The sequence below is a fragment of the Saccostrea cucullata genome, unplaced genomic scaffold (genome assembly GCF_032062105.1).
Source record: "Saccostrea cucullata isolate Sc308-1 unplaced genomic scaffold, CSIRO_AGI_Scuc_v1 ctg1655, whole genome shotgun sequence".
Taxonomy (NCBI): Eukaryota; Metazoa; Mollusca; class Bivalvia; order Ostreida; family Ostreidae; genus Saccostrea; species Saccostrea cuccullata.
Window position 1 is genome coordinate 321,636 of NW_026930901.1, and position 21,879 is coordinate 343,514.

General features: G+C 32.8%; 2 long non-coding RNA genes across 4 annotated transcripts in view; one reads left to right on the forward strand and one right to left on the reverse strand.

The window, feature by feature from the left end:
• LOC134230517 (uncharacterized) overlaps positions 1-21,879 on the forward strand; it is a 56,105-nt gene that overhangs the window by 23,568 nt on the left and 10,658 nt on the right. For 2 of the 3 annotated variants that reach the window (XR_009984366.1, XR_009984367.1), the window contains exons 2-3: positions 17,780-17,882; positions 19,088-19,215. This is a non-coding gene — a long non-coding RNA (uncharacterized LOC134230517). Of the gene's footprint in view, positions 1-17,779; positions 17,883-19,087; positions 19,358-21,879 lie in introns of those variants that run through there. The other variant, XR_009984365.1, reaches the window with a different exon arrangement.
• On the reverse strand, positions 6,826-9,437 carry LOC134230505 (uncharacterized). Its single transcript, XR_009984364.1, has 4 exons — positions 9,389-9,437; positions 8,963-9,039; positions 8,311-8,373; positions 6,826-7,867 (listed from the first exon to the last, which is right to left on the reverse strand). It is a non-coding gene; the product is annotated as an uncharacterized LOC134230505 (long non-coding RNA).

Below are 21,879 nucleotides of genomic sequence, written 5' to 3' on the forward strand. Positions count from 1 at the left end.
TGCAAGTTTAGTTAAAATGGTCATGCATGTGACTGAAGAAATGAAAAAAAGGGGATGTCTGTCATTTTGACGCGAGCATAAAAATGACACCCTGAATGGAAACTCAAACAATTATTTTGAACGAAGTTTTCGATTTAAATAGATGTAAATTCATGATAAATTACTTGCAAGGTATGATAATATATCAAGTCTGTAAAAGTCCACATAAAAGAATTATTTAAACAAAATAAACAGGATTAAGTCATCATAAAAATATTTGAATTCATTTTACAAATGATTGTACAAATATTAGGGCGACATATACGGCAACAGTTGCTTATTATACACCGTGTAAATGCATTCTCAGAAACACGTCTTTTCAGCACGTAATCGTAAGTGCGCTGCGGGGAAAAGGATAACGTCATCAAAAAGTAACAAAAGTAATGCTACTATTACGTCACAGACAGCGCAAGGGGCAAAGAGTTAAAAGTTGTTGTCATATTTTTATAAAATGGAAGTTTTCAAAAGTTATGGTCAATTTAAAGTAATGTTCTTTTTTTTAAGTGGGTCAAGCTCCCAGATCAAGGTCATGAAAATCAGATGTCACAAATAATGCATATGTGAAATATCAAAGTCCTATTTCAACTAATTCAATAGTTATTATCAAGTTTAAAGTTCTCGTGACAGATGGACAGACGGGCTGACAAATAAGGTTTAATGTTTAATTTTAAAAAATAATAAATGTTATTTGAACATGATAGATTGAGAAGTACGAATAATTTAAAAAAAAAAAAAAAGAAAATATTATACATTTATTGACTGAGTTCGAGGGCAACACGCGTTTTGTCGGACCCAAGAACCAAACTGTCTGCCTGAGGCCGTTAGGCCAAAGGCAGACAGTTTGGTTCGAGGGTTCGACAAAACGCATTTTGCCCGAGAACTTTGTCAATAAATGTTTTGTTATACCTTTCAATTTTTTTCATTTTTTAATATATATATTTACATGTATTTTGTACTTAATTCCGTGATGCGCCGCGTCATACCTAAGACGTAAACAAAGGTAGTGACTGTTCATTCGCCAAGCGCTCGGCACTAGAAGTGAAAGTCACGGGTCTTTCGGATATGACCTTAAAAACGTAGGTCCCGTGTCACGGTAGGCGTTGGCACGATAAAGAACCCTCACTGCTCAATGGCCCTGAGTGCCGAGTATAGATCTAAATTTGAAGCCCTTCACCGGCATCGGTGACGTCTCCATATGTCATTGAGTGAAAAATTCTCAAGAGGGACGTTAAACAATATACAATCAATCAATCTATCACTGTTTAACACCAGAGAATGAAAATGAGATAAAGCTCCGCCCACTCTTTGACGTAAGCGGTCCAACATCTCTCCGAGCGGTCCAACATCTCACTCAGCGGTCCAACATAGATTTATTTATGCCCGCTCAGCAAAACATTAAAAATGTTAGACTTTTTTGTATAGAATTGTATAGGAACAAATTTCTAAAGGTATAACAATAGAATATATTTCCATTTCTAATTTTGTTCTCTGTGATAACTCTTTGAGAGTTAGGAGGAGTTAATTTCTTGATAATTCTGTCGGAATGTAAATTAGGCAGGGCGATAGGTCAGGAGCTCAGGAGGCCTTAAAATACTCTGGGCTTCCCCCGTTATGCAAATTATCCCATGTTTCCCTTTATTGTTGATCCCCTGGCATACTCTCCTAACTAAACAGTGATTCCTGAAATAAATCAGGTTTCCTACATGAGATAGATTTCCTTAAAGACTTATTAATACATATTATTCAAGAACATGCAATACAAATGTACATATTCTTGGAGGTTCAAGACGCGGAGACCAGTCATTTCGATGAGAACATATACATAATAACTGTCTTGTTACGGGGTTGCTGGTGCCATAAAAGGTCATAGCTCCAGATAATTTTTTACCCCAAAGTGTATTTACTTCCTGATTTTCAAATCAATGCAAATTTTGATTTTCAGCAAAAAGATTGCAAGTTGAGAGAGAAACTGGCTATGAACCCATAATAAAAAAAGTAATGCCTAATGCATAGTCTTTCTACATAGAAATTGATTTTAATCTAAATCTCCGATTCTTCCTCCCCAAATGGAATATTCCTGGTCACTAAAGGCTTTTAAATCTGTACTTCGTTTTGAGAAAAATCAAACACTGAGTTAACCTTTATTCTTATTATTAAGTCATTCCTGTATTCTTCAACTTGTTGTACACAGTACTAACTTTCTTGGTGTAATGCGTGTCTATGATTGTTAATGCATAATTGTACGCTCTATTTTAATTTTCAATGCGTATTTTGTAAAAATATATGCGTATTTCTGCAAATACGCACCTTATCTGGAGCTCTGAAAGGATTTAATAAAATTCGCCTGATTCCACTTCATAGTCTGTCTTTGCACTGCTAGTGATTTATATTGTTTAAACAAAATATAATTTTATGAAAATAATTATTTTTAATCCTTATTTTTGACAAATGCTTAAGTTAATTATTAACCTATCAATTTGAATTTTAATAGTCAAAAAGGAATTTGTCACTCAGTGACAATGTGTTAATTGAAATTTGAGTGAATCCCGTATGTTGTGTGAGAGAGTTTTTAAATCCGCCGTGGACTATCCAGGAAGTGAACATGTACTGGACACTCACTCCATCATCAAGAAATACAGTTTTACTCTGGACTGTCCCGAGTTTCCAAAACGTTTGTGTGTGTGTCTGTGTGTGAGCTTTTCAACCTGTCTTTGTTTTCTGTGATTTAATTTGATTTATTTTTCAAAATACAAACTTTAACTTTTTATTGTTTGTTTTGCGTTTAATAAATTTTCATCACAAGTTCACTTGTGTTAATTTAACCAAATATATTCTATTAAAATGATGATTCCATCTTCTTTGTTAACTTTAAATTGCTTGAAATATAGAGTAAAAATCCAGAATGAAAATAATTAATGTTAGAAAAAAATTATGAAGTGTCGAAAAAAGCAATGTAAAATTCCGGAAATCCAACGCAGTAAAAACTGGAACCTCCCCTTACCCAAAGAAACTAATACATGTACACACTTCGATGCTCGAAGGAACACTCTAATTGGCACAACTTTTAGAAATTTATATATATGAAAGTTTAGTGACGCATACTAATCTTTTTTTCATTTATATGACGACCTGTGAATAAAAAAAATGTCGCGTATAACTGTTGGTTTACATTATAATAGGTTATGGATTAATCATGGATTTCAACACCAGTCCTGACCTGTATGTACCTGAACAAACGAACCAACTGACATTCTCGACTCTGAAGGAAAACACTGTTTCATTTTAGGGAAGGGGGGTTACGTATCGGGATGAGAGGAAATTTAATTATCTCTTTTAGTCCGATAAACAAGAAAGAATGGCTTGGAATATTTTTTGGCAACTACATGGCTCTCTCAGTCTAAACAATTTTGCATTTGTTTAAAAAATTCTAATTATTCATTTTTTTTCTCGTATTCTGAAAGCTCGGAATGTATATATTTTAGGGGCTCCTCCGTTTAAAACAGCATGTATTTAGTTACCATCATGTACCCCTAAAATCATGTCATTTTCTTTTTATTCGAGGAAATAAAAGGAATGCATTTGGTACAATGCAATTATAAGTTATGTATCAATTCATGCAAAACTCACAGTTGCTTCATTTACGATTTTCATGAGAATTGGAAATGTCACTTTCACTAACAATTTACTGTGCCATGTTTATATGTATTTGCTAATTCTGCAGTAAATTGCTCCTGCTAATTTTATTACAGTTAAATCACTATAGATTGTAAACCAACAAATCCCTATACAACACCAAAGTAATCTGTAACTTTAACTCAAAAAGGAATTTCCTGATGCTTATTTTGTATAGAAGGTAAAATAAATTCAAACAGTTTACTGGTTCGCAGTAATTTAACTGGTTCGCACCTGATCATGTGCTCTACGCAGCGAAGCATACACTTTATAATGTTGGATGAATTTAGTGTTTGACGCGAAAATTGAAGCTCTTTTATAAAATATTTTGAAGGTATTTTACTTGTGTATTTAAATCTATAGCACAAACATTGCTTTATTACATATTTTTTACTTTTTAGTTTTTACTGCTTTTACTTTTGTTTTTACTACAAATCATTTCGATCCCGATGCTAAATAGCGGACAGACTTGTTAAGTCATACAACAGATACTTCGGAAAGAACACAACCTGACTCAGCTTGCTTGTTTGTTGCCCCCCGCTGAAACTAGAGAATATCAATTTCAGTCTGTCTGTCCGTCCATCTATAGTTCTTTCTGTCTGTAACACTTTCACTTCCCGGCAATATTGCATGAAGTCTTTGATCTTTTGCAGTGAAATTTTACACAACTATTTACACCTTATATGGCCATTAGAAGACCCTCTTGATTTTGAGGTCAAAGGTCAAAGTATTAAATTCAGAAATTCTGTCTATTTAAACACTTGTTTTCACGCAATATCTCTATAAGCCAATGAGCTTTTGCAAGGAAATTTTATACCACAATTAACTCCTTATGACCATATATATGGCAAAAGGAATACCCCAGTGCATTTTGAGGTTCAAACATCAATGTCATAAATTCATACTTCTGTGTGACTCTGTGTTAAACTTTCATTTCCAGTCAATATCTCAAGAAGGTTTTGAGTTTTTGCAATTAAATGTCATACATAAACCATACAACTCCCTATGGCCCTGTCCTGGAACCCCCCCCCCCCCCCCCCCCCCGATCTGCGCATGTTTTTTTATCCGTAAATTGGCTTGTTTTTCATAAACTAGCTATGATCTGATAATCTGGATTGTGGCAAAAAGTAAAAATTTTTTGAAGGCATTTTTTTCAGTTCTCTATGATTCTTTAAAACATTATCAGAGAGAAGAAAAATCCACTGGCTGACTCAAGCTTTTTTTAAAAGCTAAACTTGTAAGCAATTAGAATAACTTGATATAGGCCCGTATACATGTAACAATTGCAATTACTTCAAAGTGGAGGGGGAGATGGGGCCTAAAAAAATCCTCGTAGTACGTGTGTACCTTTCCAATATTAGAATCATCCGTACAATTCAGAAACAAGTTGTAGTATTGACATAGCAAATTTGTTTTTTTTTTTTAAATAACGAGACCATAATGGACTTCACAAGGGTAGAATTGATCATAATTTTAGTACATGTGCAATTAAAATCACTATCAAAATCGGCAGAGTTATCGAAAGGTCATCCTGTGTCACCCTTCAGTGTAACCGATGAACTCGTCCATAGATACCTCAGCCGAAGAGAAAAGCGCGCGTAAACGCAGCATCTTTTATTCATTCATCAAAGAATAGAATCCGACATTCAACACTTTTAGATAATGTTCAAGAAAACCTTTAAATTCATTTTGATGATTTGCGCAAATGACATTTTTATGGCGTCGGACTTGCCCGATCGTCATATAGGGATCAGTCAGGAGTCAGGTTTACGCGACCGCATGTGTCAGTGGATGCATCCGCAATAGAAAATAGCAACAGCTGTAAACCAATTTCTTTTAAAACCTTCACAATGAATAAAAGCTTGAATAACAAAATCAAATCAATTGTATTTTCAATTAATACTACTACAACACAACGATATTATGTTTAATTTTTACGCAAGAAAAACATTATGGTTGTTGCGGATGAATTTCTACTGAGAGGGTGCGTCGAATGACATGAATCACATTTTGGGACCACGATTACTGTAATACAAACCGTCTCAAAGATGGTAAAATAATTACAAAATAAACACGAATACGACAAGACTATAAAGATTGAATTTCTTAATCTTAGCATTACTTTTACGATCTTCAATCCAATTTTAGCCGAAACAACTTACGATATTGACCAGTAATCATAGTAATGCCAGTATTACTGTATTTATTTCCATTTGTTCAGTTGTTTACCTCACCCTATCGTAAGTCGATCGTACTTGTAACATTAGAGAGTCATGGTTGTAGTTAAGATGCAATCACTATACAACAGAACAACACTGACAATGGCAATTAATTAAAATAATTTATGAAACCCATCGTATGTTTTCGATTGACTGAAAAGAAATTAGATTGATCTAGAGGATGGACATTTTTGACGATGTCTGGTCAATCCGAACCCTGACTCATTCGGACCAGGACACAACATTATCAGGCCCTATACTGTATTTGTGTTAAGACAATTTATTTAATTGTATTATTATGTTAAAGGAGTCACTTGCTTCACCTATTTGCAGATCTTTTGAAATTGTTTTTCTTGTTAGACGCCATTGAAGCCTTTCAGGTTTGGTACTTGTGAATATTTTGTAAAAAAGTATCGACAAATATTACCACATTTTCCTAGCGTAAACATGCTAAAAACATTACACAACCCTTGCAGAATATTCCTGAGATGTCCTAAGAAATCCTAAGACAATCCTAAGATTTATTCCTCGGATATCTTGAAAAAATCCTAGGACTATTCCTAAGATTTCCTGAGATGTTTTTGGAACAGGAATTCCTGGGATTTCCTTGGACAGTCCCAATTCAGGGGTTCTAAAAAAATCCCAGGAATCAAAACACCAAGACTTCCCAGGATATCCCAGGAAAATCCCAACACTTAAAATGTCCTAGGAAATCAGGAATTCCTAGGATTTCCTAGGATATCCTAGCCTCCTAGGACATCTTTTTTTTTTATAAATCATACATAGCAACAAAGCAGAATTATTAGATCTCTGAAAAAAAATTTAATGAATGTATGCATTATAAAAATTCATGGCCACACAGAAAAAATAATACATAAAATAATTGATGCTGATACAACAAATTCTTTACAATTTTACTGCTGTAACATTATAGTGCAGTTATGATTCAACATCATGATTTACACACAAGGGGGGAAACAGATTGTCTTATTTTCAAACTATGTTAATACATTCTGAAGCAGCTCTCATAGAATATTTATGATATACATGTACAATGACAAATATTAATAATAATAAAAAAATATTTAAATCAACAACCTAGTGTAGAGAGTAGGGGTGAGGCCCTCAGGGTTCGTCACTTCTGAAGAATTCTGTACAATAAAAGATTCAGATACCAAACAGAACTAATTCATAACACCCCCCCTAAAAAAAACAAAAACAGTATGCACCTGGTGGCAACAAAGTTTGAAAAAAAAAAAACCAAAAACATATAGGTCAAAGTCACAAGGTCATTAACCTTGATGTAATTTAAAAGAACTTAATTAGTGGAGTATGGATACTCAATATAAAATCTCTACCTCTTATGGTTCAAAAGTAAAAGATTCAATAAGGCTATATTTTAGCATAACGATGACAGTCAAGGTCATTGGTCTTGGTCTCGTTTGAAAGTGGAGTAAGCATACCCAATATGAAGTATCTATATCTCTTTCAAAAGTTATGGCAAAAGGTAAATTGGCAATAGGCAGATAAACAGACAGGCAAAAACAATATGTGCCCCCAAAAGAGGCCTTGACCTCTGACCATTTCACTTCAAAATATATAAGGGTAATATTTAATTTATAAACAATATTAAATTTGTATTGATGATTAATCATGTTCTGCAGTGGGATCGTCAAAATGATTTATAATATAAAATGTCATTGCAATGTCTGATGGCTTTTTGGAAATGTAAAGTGTTACAGACAAACAGAAAGATAAACAGACCCAAATTAATATCCCCCCTGCACCTTGTCAATCCAATATAAGTTGCCCAGCTTTAGTTGGTCACTAAGGTATCTTCTTTAGCTGTACATTTTTCTTCTTCATCGCCAGTGGCCTAGTTGCAAATCGTGAAGCCTTGTTTGCTTTTTCTTCACTCGACTTTTCACTTGTCTTTGCTAAAATAAAATTTTACTTAATGTATTCCATTGTTTAGTCTAAATATGTAATTATTTCTAAGGGATGAAAATCAAACTTGTAAAATTTAGTAGCCAAAGATGCTACATGTACCAAGCTTTCAGATTCTACCAGTCCATAAAAATATGTGTTTGCCCAAGTAAGATGAACCATTTTTTCAAAAGATTTATTTTATTCACACTTGCATAAGGAATAAGGTATGTTAATCAATTGCATACATGACATGATTTACAAATGATGTCATAATAATCTTACTGAATAGCCTTTTTGTAGAAAATAAAATTTTAATTTGCAATAGTTAACCGCTTTACCACAGCTGTCGTATGAAGTCAATTTCCTTGGCATTAAAATACTGTGAATTAAACTCTCCGTGTGAACAGAACATTAAAATCATACATTAACATTATTTATTTGAACAGCTTACCTTTCTCAGCAATATTCTCCTTGTTGTAATTTGCTTCTTTTCCCTTAGTCCGAGTTAAACAGTCTGCAAAGTTATCAATAAAATTTTTTATAAGACGTGTACATATTTGTATAAGTCTTTTGTAATCTAGCTGAAATTAATTTTAATGATGGCTGTCATTGATATTTCTTGCTGATTTTTTCATTTTTCTGTTCTAAATTTTGTGAATATTATCTTATGAGTTTTACGACATCTGCGTCAGTTTTCCCAACTTAATATAAGTTACAGAGATCGAAATGTACCATAAACTTTCATAGGCGACTTTCACATTTACAAAAGTTATTCCCCTTTGCGGGGTCAATCCATGGTCAACCGGCGTAAGACACTGTTTCCCCTCTATTACCTTACCAACTTTATGGGTCAGTATCTCAGAAATATAGTATGAATGAATTTGTTCATTATATTTAAAGTTGCCCCATATTCTGGCAATACAGTTACAGACCGATATTGTTAGATATAAATGTCTGAAAATAAAAATATTTCCAGGTAACTTACAAAGGACAAAGTGAAAAAAATGAGTGTTACGCCGACAACCGGAGATAACTCTTAGGAATGTGAAATCCGTCTATTCTTTCAAGTTTACAAAGAAAATTTAAAAAAGATTACAAGATACCTGAAACTTTCTCTTCATTTGGAAGTCTCAATGGGAATTTCCAGTCTCATAATCCTTGCCAGGCTTCAAGGTTCTAGCTAGAAGATAACAATGCAATGGAGGCTTTAATTAAGAGTATAATTCCAAAATTTACACCATGTCAAAACATTCAATGCAAATTTAACAGTAACTGATAATAAATATTTGTTTATAAGTCTTCTGCTTACTAAATCTTAACATGTTAAACCTGGAAATATTTCATTGTGTGTGTACGTTTGATCTTCATGGACTAGACTGAATTACAGTATGCCCAAAAACCTTTTACACATATTCAAATCGTTTCTTCTGTTTCAATATTGAAATATTATACAATGCATCACATACACTAAACTATTAAACAATATTTGTGTGTTTAAATACATATTAAAGGAACCACTCGCCACTTACCCCACTGGCCTGTGGCCATGATATCTACACTTCTTCCAACAATCCCTTTACTGCACTCCTAGAGAAACCAAGATTTTTGGGAAAAAGAACATGGTTTATGTGAAGAATTAGAGTCAATCTTGGGCGTAAGTTGTGCATTTCATTACATTTCACCAGTCTCTCTAAACATTGCCGCTCCTTGAACTCCTATTTTGCGCTTCTCGATGAGGTCTCGCGAGAGGATGATACAGGACGGTGTAAAGTTATTTCGTGCCACACCAAGAAAATGCGGTTTGTTTAATTCTTGAAAATAATTTGTGATTAATGTGAATTTACGTTTTTTTTTTTTACAAAAAGAAAATATATTTTAGCGAATATTTACTGACAAATTAATATTCAAAGCTGAGTTGACAGTAAAATATATTTTATACACCGGGTACTAATTGATCGAAGATCACTTTTTTGTACCACCTCTCGGAAGTTCGCGCGAGAGAATGCTGCAGATACGGTGTTGGGGTATTTTGTACACCTTTAAGAAATATCCCGACATTTTCCCGAGAATCTTGTTTAAAAAAACACGTAAGTTATTATTAGTCACAAACGAACCGCATATTAGAAAAATAAAATATAAATATCCTTGATCAACCAATTCTACTAACAGAAAGTGTTACAGAAGAAAATATTTTCGAAGAACCACGATGATACATTTAGGCCAAGAACAATTTGCATGGAAACCGTCCAAACACAAATATGGCGGATCGTGAAGTTGTCTCATTGTGCTGTAAACAACGACTTTTCTTCGCATCTACAAGCCTGTCACGATGTCTGTAAGTATCTTATTGCTAAGTAATGAATGAAAATTAGTATATCTGGCAATAAATCCTATAGGGAAAGCGCATTTTTATCATATTTAATAGTTATGTAACGACTCGAATTTGGTTAAAACCTTTAAAAAATTTTTTTTGATCTCTGTTTATGTGGATAAAATTTTCAGGAAACTCTATTAGTTTTACTGCGTTTTTTTTTAGATTTTCCTCGTTAAATAAAAGCAATACTCAATATCAAAAATATGAGGAATTATATTCTCAAACTCATTACAACACAATTCTAACCCAACAAAATTTGAAATACCAAGCTTTTTAAGTCAGAAAGTGACGAAAGTATAATGTCACAGACCAAATCATGCTTCTTGAGTATGCTGTTTATGTAGTATTTAAATTTGTGTAGTGCTCTTCTTTCAATGACCCAATATTTACTTTTCTTTTGTATAGTATCTCTGGCAGTTATGGATGAATATACAGCAAAATCATACAGATTTTGATGAAGATGTTAAAGATAGTAAAGTCAAAGACAGTTTGATGAACCAAATGACACTGATAAAGAAGAAGATACAAAAAAAAGATACTTCTAGCCAGGCATGTGACTTTGAAGCTGATAGTTTGGTAACCACTTGAGAGATATATAACCTGTATGCAGGTGATGACGGTATATGAGAGCCATTTCTTATAACGTGCTCTGAGGAATATATGTTTTGTGTCGAAATGAAATGCGAAGTGAAAAATTAAATTGACAGATGAAGAAAATTTTACCACACCATCCTTCTGCATGTATGGTCTTCTGAATTCAAAGCCATTTGAAAACCAACTTTAAGTTAAGAGGAACACTTTATTTTCAGTGAAACATTCTGGAAAATATTACTTCTACATAGACATGATAGAAAGAAAAAGTTGTTGATGTTGTATTGCAAGATTGCAAGTTTGTATGACCAGTGCTTTCGGAAAACTATGCTTGCACTCAGTTTCCCATGAATGAAGCAATCTAAAGATTAAGTGTAGAATTTAATTCTTATGGATAAAAATCAACTCAGAAATGTGTGATTTGAAAATGGTGAAATATTGTTTGTCTGTAAACAATTTTTTCTTTAAAACATATTACATGTATAACTCCTCCCTGACAGCATCAATATTTCAGAAAGTATTTAATTTAAAGAATAGTTCTAGGGTCAGTGTCTTTCTATGTATCAAGTATAATAGGTAATGATTGAAAATTATTCATTTTATGATTTTCTTGATATTATACATTAAAACTTTAAAAGTAATAAAATTTACTGTCATTCTGTTTTAACATTTATTAGCATGTACAAGTTTGTAAAGTTTAATTTGTCTTTTTTACAAAAGTCCCAACATTAAGTCAAAAGTCTTAGGAAATGGGATTATCATAAAAATGATTAACTCCTGGCTTTACAATGAAATGTCCTGGCAAGATTTGGATTTGAAATGTTTAACAAAGAAGTCCTGGGAGATCCTAGGATGTCCTGAAATCAAATCCCAGGATTGTTACTCCTAGGATTTCCTCAAATCAGATTGTGAGGAAATCTTAGGAATTCTTAGGACATCTTAGGAATTCCTGAGAAGCATTTTCAAGTCAGGAATAATTTCTGCAAGGGAAACAACTCGTACGTGTGCATTTGAGAGTAAAATCAATGTAAGCTGACCAAGCTTGCGGCCCAAATTAGAGCATAGAGTTTCTGTCAGTTTAGGGTGAAAAAAGTGATTATGTTTGTCTGCTGTATAAATATCAGTTGAACTCAATTACTAAACCCACAGTAGATTCCATCAGCCATACCACGATTGCAAGAAATTTATACTGACTGCAAATATGCAAAAAGGATGTCTTTAATTCTAATGCATAGTATTGTACTTCAGTCTATAAAATTTTGTTACAAAATTATCATCATTAGCATGCATGTTTTTATACGCCCGTCTTAAGACGGGTCGTATTATGTTATAGGCTTCGTGTCCGTCCGTCCGTCTGTCCGTCTGTCCGTCTGTCCATTCCTGTCCGGCTCATAACTTGAATACTATTAGGCCTAGGATTATCAAACTTTGTCAACTGATACTTCTTGGGTAGACGGTGTGTCGCGCACAAAAAGTAGGTCGCTCTGACCTTAAATAAAGATGCTATAGCCAAATATGGAAAAATCCTGTCCGGCTCATAACTAGAAAACTATAAGACCTAGAGCTTTCAAACTTGGCAAAAGTATACATCTAGAGTAGAAGGTGTGTCGCGGCCCATTTCAAGGTCACTGTGACCTTTAATTAAAGTGATTTTTTTTTAAAAAACTAACTTTTTTAAATTCTCAATTTCATAATCCTAAAAAATGTAAAAATATAGTTGTATCCTTATTAAAAGATGTTAAATTAAGTAAAACTTATTTTTTCATTATATACTTTACAGCAATCTGTAACAAATGTTTATGCTTGGAGAGGAATTCAGTTTGTCCCATGGGCATAATTATCAAGCACTGGTCAAGAAGAATTTCGATAGCAGAAATTTGCATGTCAAATTAGAGAGAAATTAATGAGTTTATTGTCAGGAGCTAAGAGGGTCTTTAGATCTGATGCTGAGTTATCTTAATTTATCCCTTGAGAGTTGGGCAAAAAGAAATGGCCTCATAGTTGCTTGTGTTAATTAAGAATTCTTGATGGCTAGTCCAAGATCTTTCAATTGGTGTAATTAATTTAAACAAATTAATGTTTTAGTGTATGGTTAACACTAAAATAGTATTGTATAATATGATTAAAACTAATAATATATGTGTTCATTGAAAAAAAAAATATTATTATTTGCAACAAATATGCTATAAACAAATATGGAAAAATCCTGTCCAGCTCATAACTAGAACATTATTAGACCTAGAGCTTTGGCAAAAGTATAATCTAAAGTAGAAGGTTGTCCGGGCCTATTTCAAGGTGACTGTGACCTTTAATTAAAGTGATTTATTTTTTTTAACTAACTTTTTTAAATTCTAAATTTCATAATCCTAAAAAATATAAAAATATAGTTGTATCCTTATTAAAAGATGTTAAATTAAGCAAAAACTTATTTTTTCATTATATACTTAACAGCAATCTGTAACAAATGTCTATGCTTTGAGAGGAATTCAGTTTGTCCCATGGGCATAATTATCAAGCACTGGTTAAAGCAATATGAGCTGCATGTTTGACATCGGAAAATTTTTTTGCAAATTTGTAATTAACTATGTCAATGACAGAAAAGTAGAACATTTATAAACTTCAATTGTTCATATTTGCTATGAAAGAACTTTTTATACGCTTTGATTGAAGCAAAATTGAATTATTGTCGTCCTGTACAATAATGATTTCTTATATAATACTGTATATTCGGTTGTACAGAAACATTTCTTCTGCAACATTTTAAAACTTTATTTTGGTTTTTATAGATCATAAGGGTTTAGATTACACACAGATTAATCATAATAACACATTTTACCAGCAAAATAAAATTCTCAAAAATACAGCTCATATTGCTTTAAGAAGAATTTTGATAGCAGAAATTTGCATGTCAAATTAGAGAGAAATTAATGAGTTCATTGTCGGGAGCTAAGAGGGTCTTTAGATCTTATGCTGAGTTATCTTAATTTATCCTTTGAGAGTTGGGCAAAAAGAAATGGCCTCATGGTTGCTTGTGTTAATTAAGAGTTCTTGATGGCTAGTCCAAGATCTTTCAGTTGGTGTAATTAATTAAAACAAATTTATGTTGTAGTGTATGATTTAAACTAAATTAGTATTGTACAATATGATTAAAACTAATTATACATGTTCATTGAAAAAAAAAATTATATTTCAATTTTTATATATTTGCAACAATTTGCAGTCATGCCTCACTTAAAATTTTATAGTCTGAAGAATAATTTATGTTTGATTTTTGACTAGCATTTCCATTATTTCATAAAATATGCAATAAACAATTTTAAGCTGCAGATCGATGGGTATTTGTTATGCTCTAACATAGTTTAGAAGTATATGATGTTATTATTTGTTATAATCAATCCCTACACTGTAAAGTCTCTTAGAGATGTATGATAAGAAATGGAAATTAGATAATTGAAATTTGTGTCAATCTGTTAATCAAGGCTACCTGATTTTCTTTCATCTTAACCAATTCATGATTATTGAATAATATTTGACGGGCGTATCATGCTGTGGCGGGGCACTTTATTTTGACTTTTAATCATTTCCCCTACGTGATGCAATACATTTCATGGTTGAGTAAGTTTGTCTAGTGATTTTAGTGCAAAGTGACCAAAATAAACATCTCACCAAGTTTCATAAGTTTCGGTCACATAGTCAGAAAATTTAACCATATCATGTTCTTGTGTGTTTCTTTTACCTTTCAGTATATTTAAACATCTATGCAGTCTGCTAGCTGCATTTCCTAACTCTAACTAACATGAACTCTATCTCTAACTCTGACTTAAGACTTCTAACTCTTCTTAAACTTTTTACATATGCATATATGTAATTAGGGCCCCGCTAATGTCGGGCCGGCCCCTATAGTGATCAGTCTGTCCGTCCGTCCGAGATATCTTGTCTGGGGCATATCTTCTCTCTCCTTGGCCCAATCTGGCTCATACTTAACCCACAGAGTGCCTTTGGGTAACCGATGTGCAGTGACCTTGAACCAGGTTTCAGATTCTAGGTCAAAGGCCAAGGTCATAGCTGAATTATATTAAAAATCCTTGTCCAGAGCATATCTTCTCTCTCATTCACCCAATCTGGCTCATACTTCACCAACAGAGTACCTTTGGGAAAAGGTGTGCAGTTACTTTTAACCAGGTTTCTAGGTTAAAGGTCAAGTTCATAGCTGAATTATATGAAAAAACCTTGTCCGAAGCATTTCTTCTCTCTCCTTCACCCAATCTGGCTCATACTTCACCCACAGAGTGCCTTTGGGTAATCAATGCGCAGTGACCTTGGACCAGGTTTTTAGGTTAAAGGTCAAGGTCAAAGCTAAATTATATGAAAAATCCTTTTCCGAAGCATATCTTCTCTCTCCTTGGCCCAATATGGCTAATACTTCACCCACAGAATGCCTATTGGTAACTGGTGTGCAGTGACCTTGAACCAGGTTTCTAGGTTAAAGGTCAAGGTGATAACAGAATTATATGAAAAATCCTTGTCTGGAGCATATCTTCTCTCCTTCTTCCTCTCTTCTTGGCCCAATTTGGCTCATACTTCACCCACAGAGTGCCCTTGGGTAACCAATGTGCAGTGACCTTGAACCAGGTTTCCTGGTTAAAGGTCAAGTTTATAGCTGAATTATATAAAAAAAACCTTGTCCAAAGCATTTCTTCTCTTTCCTCCACCTTCAGAGTGCCTTTGGGTAACCGATACGCAGTGACCTTGAACCAGGTTTTTAGGTTAAAGTTCAAGGTCATAAGTGAATTATATGTAAAATCCTTGTCCGAAGCATATCTTCTCTCTTCTTGGCCCTTACTGCCTCATACTAAAGTTCAAGGTCATAAGTGAATTATATGTAAAATCCTTGTCCGAAGCATATCTTCTCTCTTCTTGGCCCTTACTGCCTCATACTTCACTAGAGAGTGTCTTTGGGTAACCGATGTGCAGTGACCTTAAACCAGGTTTCTAGGTCAAGGTCATAGCAGCATTATATGAAAAATCCTAGTCCGGAGTAAATCTCCTCTCTAGCTATTACTTCACTCACAGAGTTCCAGTGGATGTGCAGTGACCTTGGTCGAAGTTTCTACGTCATGGTCAAAATTACCCTTTCTGTTTTAAATCTTTGTTTGGTGCATAATTCTTTGCCTTTAATTCCAGTATATTTATAAAACTCGGGAAACAAGATAACTTCGATAAATATTAGTAAATTTGCAGTATCCGTGAAGTCGTACTAAATGACTTTTTCTGTATAACACAAATGATCCTCTTCAAAATAATCCCTTTTAATCATTAAACAGATTGTTAATCAGAATGTTCTTTCCCTAAATAAATTACGAGATGCATAATCATGATAATATATTTACTTAGCTAAAATGAATCTGTAAAATGTTTTTCATTTTTAGCTCATCTGAGCCAATGGCTTAAAAGTGAGCTTTTCTTATAAAAATTTGTCTGTTGTCTGTCGTTGTTGTTGTTGTTGTTGTCATTGTCCATGTTGTCATTGTAAACTTTTCACATTTTAATCTTTTTCTCAAAAACCAGGGCCAATTTCAACCAAAATTGCTACAAAGTATCCTCGGGTAAGGGGATTCAATTTTTTTTCAAATGAAGGGCCACACTCTTTTCCAAGGGGAGATAATGGCAAGTTTTATCAAAATCTAATCTAACTTCAGACGCGGATACCAGAATTTTCTTTCGGGGGGGGGGGGGGGGGGGGGGGGGGGGGGGGGGGGGGGGGGGGTTGACCTCAGTCAAAAAAAATCCTATCCCAGAAATTGACAACCAAAAAAAACCCTAAAGTAAATCTCACCCAAACGTCAAAAACCTATATCGTGGAGGTGGGGTGGGGGTAGTGGTGGATCTGCATTTTCCAAGGGGGGTCCATTGTAACTTTTTCCTTGTTTTAGTGTATACATTTTTTAACCTTGTAAATTCCAGGGGGGACCCCCCCCCCCCCCCCCCCCCGACAGATCCGTGCATGAATTTACATCATTAATAAAATTCAGACTGGTATATAATGAATTAAGCATGTACAAAATAAATATAAGAGGTTTTGAGTTATAGGTCATCACAGGGTCTGAGAATTTCATAATCAATTTGATTAATACATGTAAATTATAGAATTATTTTGACTATTTCCTTGGAAAGCCGCCCAATATGTAGGAGCGTGTATTTAGAGGCAAACACCTAAGTGCGGGTATTACTGTCTCATGACAGCATCTAGTTTTAAAGTTAATGTTGAGCCCTGAAGATACATTGTAATTGTAATTTTTTGACGTGCTTATCATGCTGTGGCGTGGCACTTTATTAATTTTTATTTGACCACTTCTTCTCAAAACCCTTGAAAGCCCTTTTAGCTGATGCCCTAATTGCTAAACACACTTTTCTGCCAGACAGTGAGACTTGGATTAATCAAAGTACTGAGACAGTACTGAAAGACGGGGTCAAAATAATCTTCATGCTAGATTTCACAAATGTGATTTTTTTGTAGAGTTTTAATAACAACTTTTATCTTTCCATTAACATTCTAAAAAAAAAAAACTATGAAAGATATATACATTCATTTTTCATTTAATTTGATTTGAAGAGAAATTTTAATAATTGCTCAGTCTGGAAACCTTTCTGAACTTTTCCGAATTTCATCAGGTACGAACTAATAAATTTTCCGGAAGTAAACAATGGATGATGTGTACAGTCATAATATTATGCAGGATAGTACTTTGTCTACTAGTGTTATTTACAGTTAATATTTTTAGTTTTAAATTATCAAAATACTTTATTAGTTGAGATAGAGAAAGGTTCATATCAATTTCTTCAGTTTGATATAATATGTTTATGTTTTCAAATTGATCGAAACAATTTCTGCACCCTTTCGTACCGTAGATTTAATTCATGTGTTATCACCATGGCTTCCTTTTTCTATTTTTAGGCCTCTGAGATTAAAATAAAAGTGACACCATCTAAAAATCATTGCATTTTAAGCATACACTCTGAAATACGCTGAATAAGGAACCCACACTCCTCTTGACCAAGTAAGTTGAGGATTCTGCAAAGAGTTGCGTTTGAATTAAATTTTTTCATAATTTTACTAGGAATGAACTACAAAATTTATTTATTATCGACATCACTTATCAGAGTTGTTTACTTGAACAAATATTTTGTTACCATGATTGGAAAAATAATTCTGTGAAATCTTTCAAGATACTATTAAAATAGTTTCTTTTACAGTTTTTCATTTTGCATAATTTATTACATTTTTGTTTACAAAAAGCAAGAACATTCATGAATAGTTCATGAACATTCCTAAATATTTTTTACATTTTATTCATGAATAGTTCATGCATTAAACCTATTTATATCATTCATGAACTTTTCTTGAATTAAGGTTCAAGAATATAATTTATAAAGTTTTCTTGAAATTTCAAGAATTATTCTTGATCATTTTGCAGGCAATTAAAAAATCCAAGTTTGTTCATGAACAACAAATAATTCTTGAATATTCTTGAACTTGGTTTTCATGAATAAAATCCTTGAAATCATGAGTGTCCATGCAATTTTAACTTCAACAATTCATGAGCTGATTCAAGAATATAAATCATAAAGAATTATTCTTGATCATTTCGCAGGGGCAGTTATATACTTGTAAAGTTTCACTACTTTTGAATAAAAGCATAACTTAAAAGATTATTTAAAAAACATATGTATGTATCCTTTATCAGGTCACCATCAAATGCACATATATATTGAGGAAGGATTAAAACGCTATATACGTACATTCTGAACCATGCTATCAATGAAATTCCTGACACTAGATTAAAAGGATTTTATAAACTTGAAAGATAATTATTTATAAGCATATGTGGATTTTATCTTGTATGATTTTGTTTGTGTTTACATGTTAAAACAGCTGTTAATATTATTTGTTCCCTACATAAATACTGACTGTAAAATCAGCGTAAAATAATGTTGCATAATTTTCATTTCCGGACTTACTATTTATAAAAAATGAATACTGTTCCCACTCATTAACGGACACGAATTTAATTCTGGACAGAGATTTTTAACCAATTATTTTATACACAAAAAATAAAGTGGTTAATGCTTGGGAACATATTCAATTTCATCAACATTTACTGATTTTTCATGAAAAATGAACGGATTTCACTGAGAACTGGAAGTCAAATCGTCCGGATGAATGAGGGTCCACTGTATACAATAAATTATTGAAATATTTCAGACAAAGGATAATGATACTTCAAGAACTTACACTGGGGATCACAAATTATGGGCACAACACATTGAAGAACTACTGGTGTATTTGGATTTATAAGTCATTTAGATATGATGGAATACTTGGCAACATTGGTATGTTAAATATTTTATAAATCATATATCATATGGCAGTTATTACTTGACATAAAAAGCTGAAGACTGTAAATATCAGGATCAAACCTTCAATGTTAATTATAAAACAAGTTAAATTGACATTGTTGCTTGGTAAAACATATTTGGCATTAATGCTATTTATTTATATTTGCATATCCACTGCTTTCTCCCACTATGAAAAACCTTCAGTGTTAAAACAAGTTAAATTGACATTTTTGCTTGGTAAAGCAATGGCATTGATGCTATTTATTTATATTTGCATATCCACTGCTTTCTCCAATTATGAACATGCAGTCATCAATTGCGTTCATAAGACTATAGACGCAACTACTTCTGCTACATGTATGAATGCAATTGCTATTTCACACAAGTGTAGCACAAGCTCTTCTACACTTATACAATGTGTTGAGAAGTATATATATATGAAATGTTTAGCAAAAGGAATAAATATAAGTTTTTTTTATAATATTCTTCCAAAAAAAAAAAAAAAAAAAAATTCAGAATAATTTAAAATTGCTGATTTACAACTTTAAAAATCTTATTTTGGTCAATGCTTTTAATTGTATAATAAAAATTTTTAAAAATTGAAGAGAACTGCCTTATTAATTTTTTTCATGTCATATTTTCGCATATTTATACAAAGAACAATAACTCTTCACACTTGGGGTTTTGACATTCAGCAAAGCAACATTTCTTCAATAGTATATCTATTTCAAGAAGGATTTCGGCTCTAAAAATAAATAGAAGAACTTAAAAAAATCATAGAAAGCATTCTGGAGTCATAATCTTTATTAGAGCTTTGTTGTTTTTCACGCAACGTTAAATTATTACCGGCCGCCAGGAGGCGGTCGGTTATATGATATGAAAGTTTGAAGTCCCTGTGCGTTTCTGCGGAGCTAGCAATTTAAATAAAAATATTCAACATCATATCGCCAGCGTTTTAATATTAAACAAAGATTTCTAAATGTTTAGGAAAAAGCACAATAATCGTAAAATTCAATTTTATAAATAATGGGGTAAAAATTTCATCCAATCCTGATTGACAAACTCTGATATAACTGAAGTGCGGAGAAAATTAGTTGGAGTGTTAGGCATAGTCTAAAACAAAAACCACGTTGTAACGTAAATCGAAAATTTTACTTTCTCTTTTTAAAACAGGATCTGCTGTATAAATTTGAAATGAAGTGTATATAAAACATTTCCTATGGATATTTTTCAAAAATATGATGAAATATTGATTTTTTAAAAACAAAGAATATTACGACATGCTGGTCCAGGAAACTAGGATAGAGCGCGTTTTACAATGTGCCAAACATTTTCCCGCCACATCTCAACACCAAAACAAAGAGATTGAAAGAGAATAAGTGTAGTGGTGGATCTTGAAGGAGTTGGGTGTGGGGGGAGGGGGGGGTAACCTCCTATAAGAGAGAGCGAGGAGCCTCACATGTTAAATATTTGTTGTGTTTTTATTAAGGTGAAACTATAGCTAAGTTTAAACTTTAGTTTGTACTTTTATAATGTAAAAACTACTTAAACAGCAAGTTGTACCAAACTGAGTGCAGAGACGCAGAGGACTATTGCATAGTTTATATTGCCTAAACATATAATACTGAACATGCATTATGGAATCCGCATTGTCGCATGCATTTTTTTCATGTCACGAGGATATTTTAACAGATAAATATAAGAATTTTTTTTTAAAACAGCAAATTTCAGTTTCTGAAGAATTTATTTTTAAAAACAGCAAATTTCAGTTTCTGAAAGGAACTTCAACAGTTATATAAATTGGTTTGCGGCCGATTTTTGACGCCTGCGTCAATATGTTTCTTGTTAATTTTTATATGCCCGTCTTAAGACAGGACGTATTATGTCATAGGCTTCATGTCTATCTGTCAGTCTGTCTTTTCGTGTCCTGCTCATAACTTCAATACTATTAGGCCTTATAAGGATTATCAAACTTTGTCAACCGATACTTCTTTGGTAGTAGTTTGCTCTGAACTTTAATAAAGATGCTATGGCCAAATTTGGAAAAATCCTGTCTGGCTCATAACTAAAATCCTGTCCCACTCATAACGAGAAAACTATTAGACCTAGATCTATCAAACTTGGCAAAAGTATACATCTTAGGTAGAAGGTGTGTCACGACCTATTTCAAGGTCAATATGTTACCTTTAATTTTTAAATTAGTGAAATTTAAATAAAAGTTTTTTAAATTTTAAATTTCATTATCCTAAAAATGTAAAAAATAGATTTGTATCCTTATTAAAAAGTATTAAATCAAGTAAAAACATTTTTTTTTCATCATATACTTTACTTCAATCTTAAACAAATTTCAATATTAAGAGAGGAATTCAGTTTGTCCCATGTGCATAATTACTGTAAACGTGGAAATTTTGATGATGTGCTAATTTTTACTATATTGAAGATTCTTCTTTTCTCGTCAAAATTTGCACTTGTCAAACTTCTTATCATATTCAAAGAGACACAACAGACATTGACCATTGTACAATTTACCCCTAAACTTTTAACATCTTTTTCGTTTGGCAATGACATCAAAGTCACTGTTAATTTATTTTGTAATTAGTTAAGAAAACATAGTGATATAAAATCACATTTTTAAAAACCATTGAATCTAAATTAGTG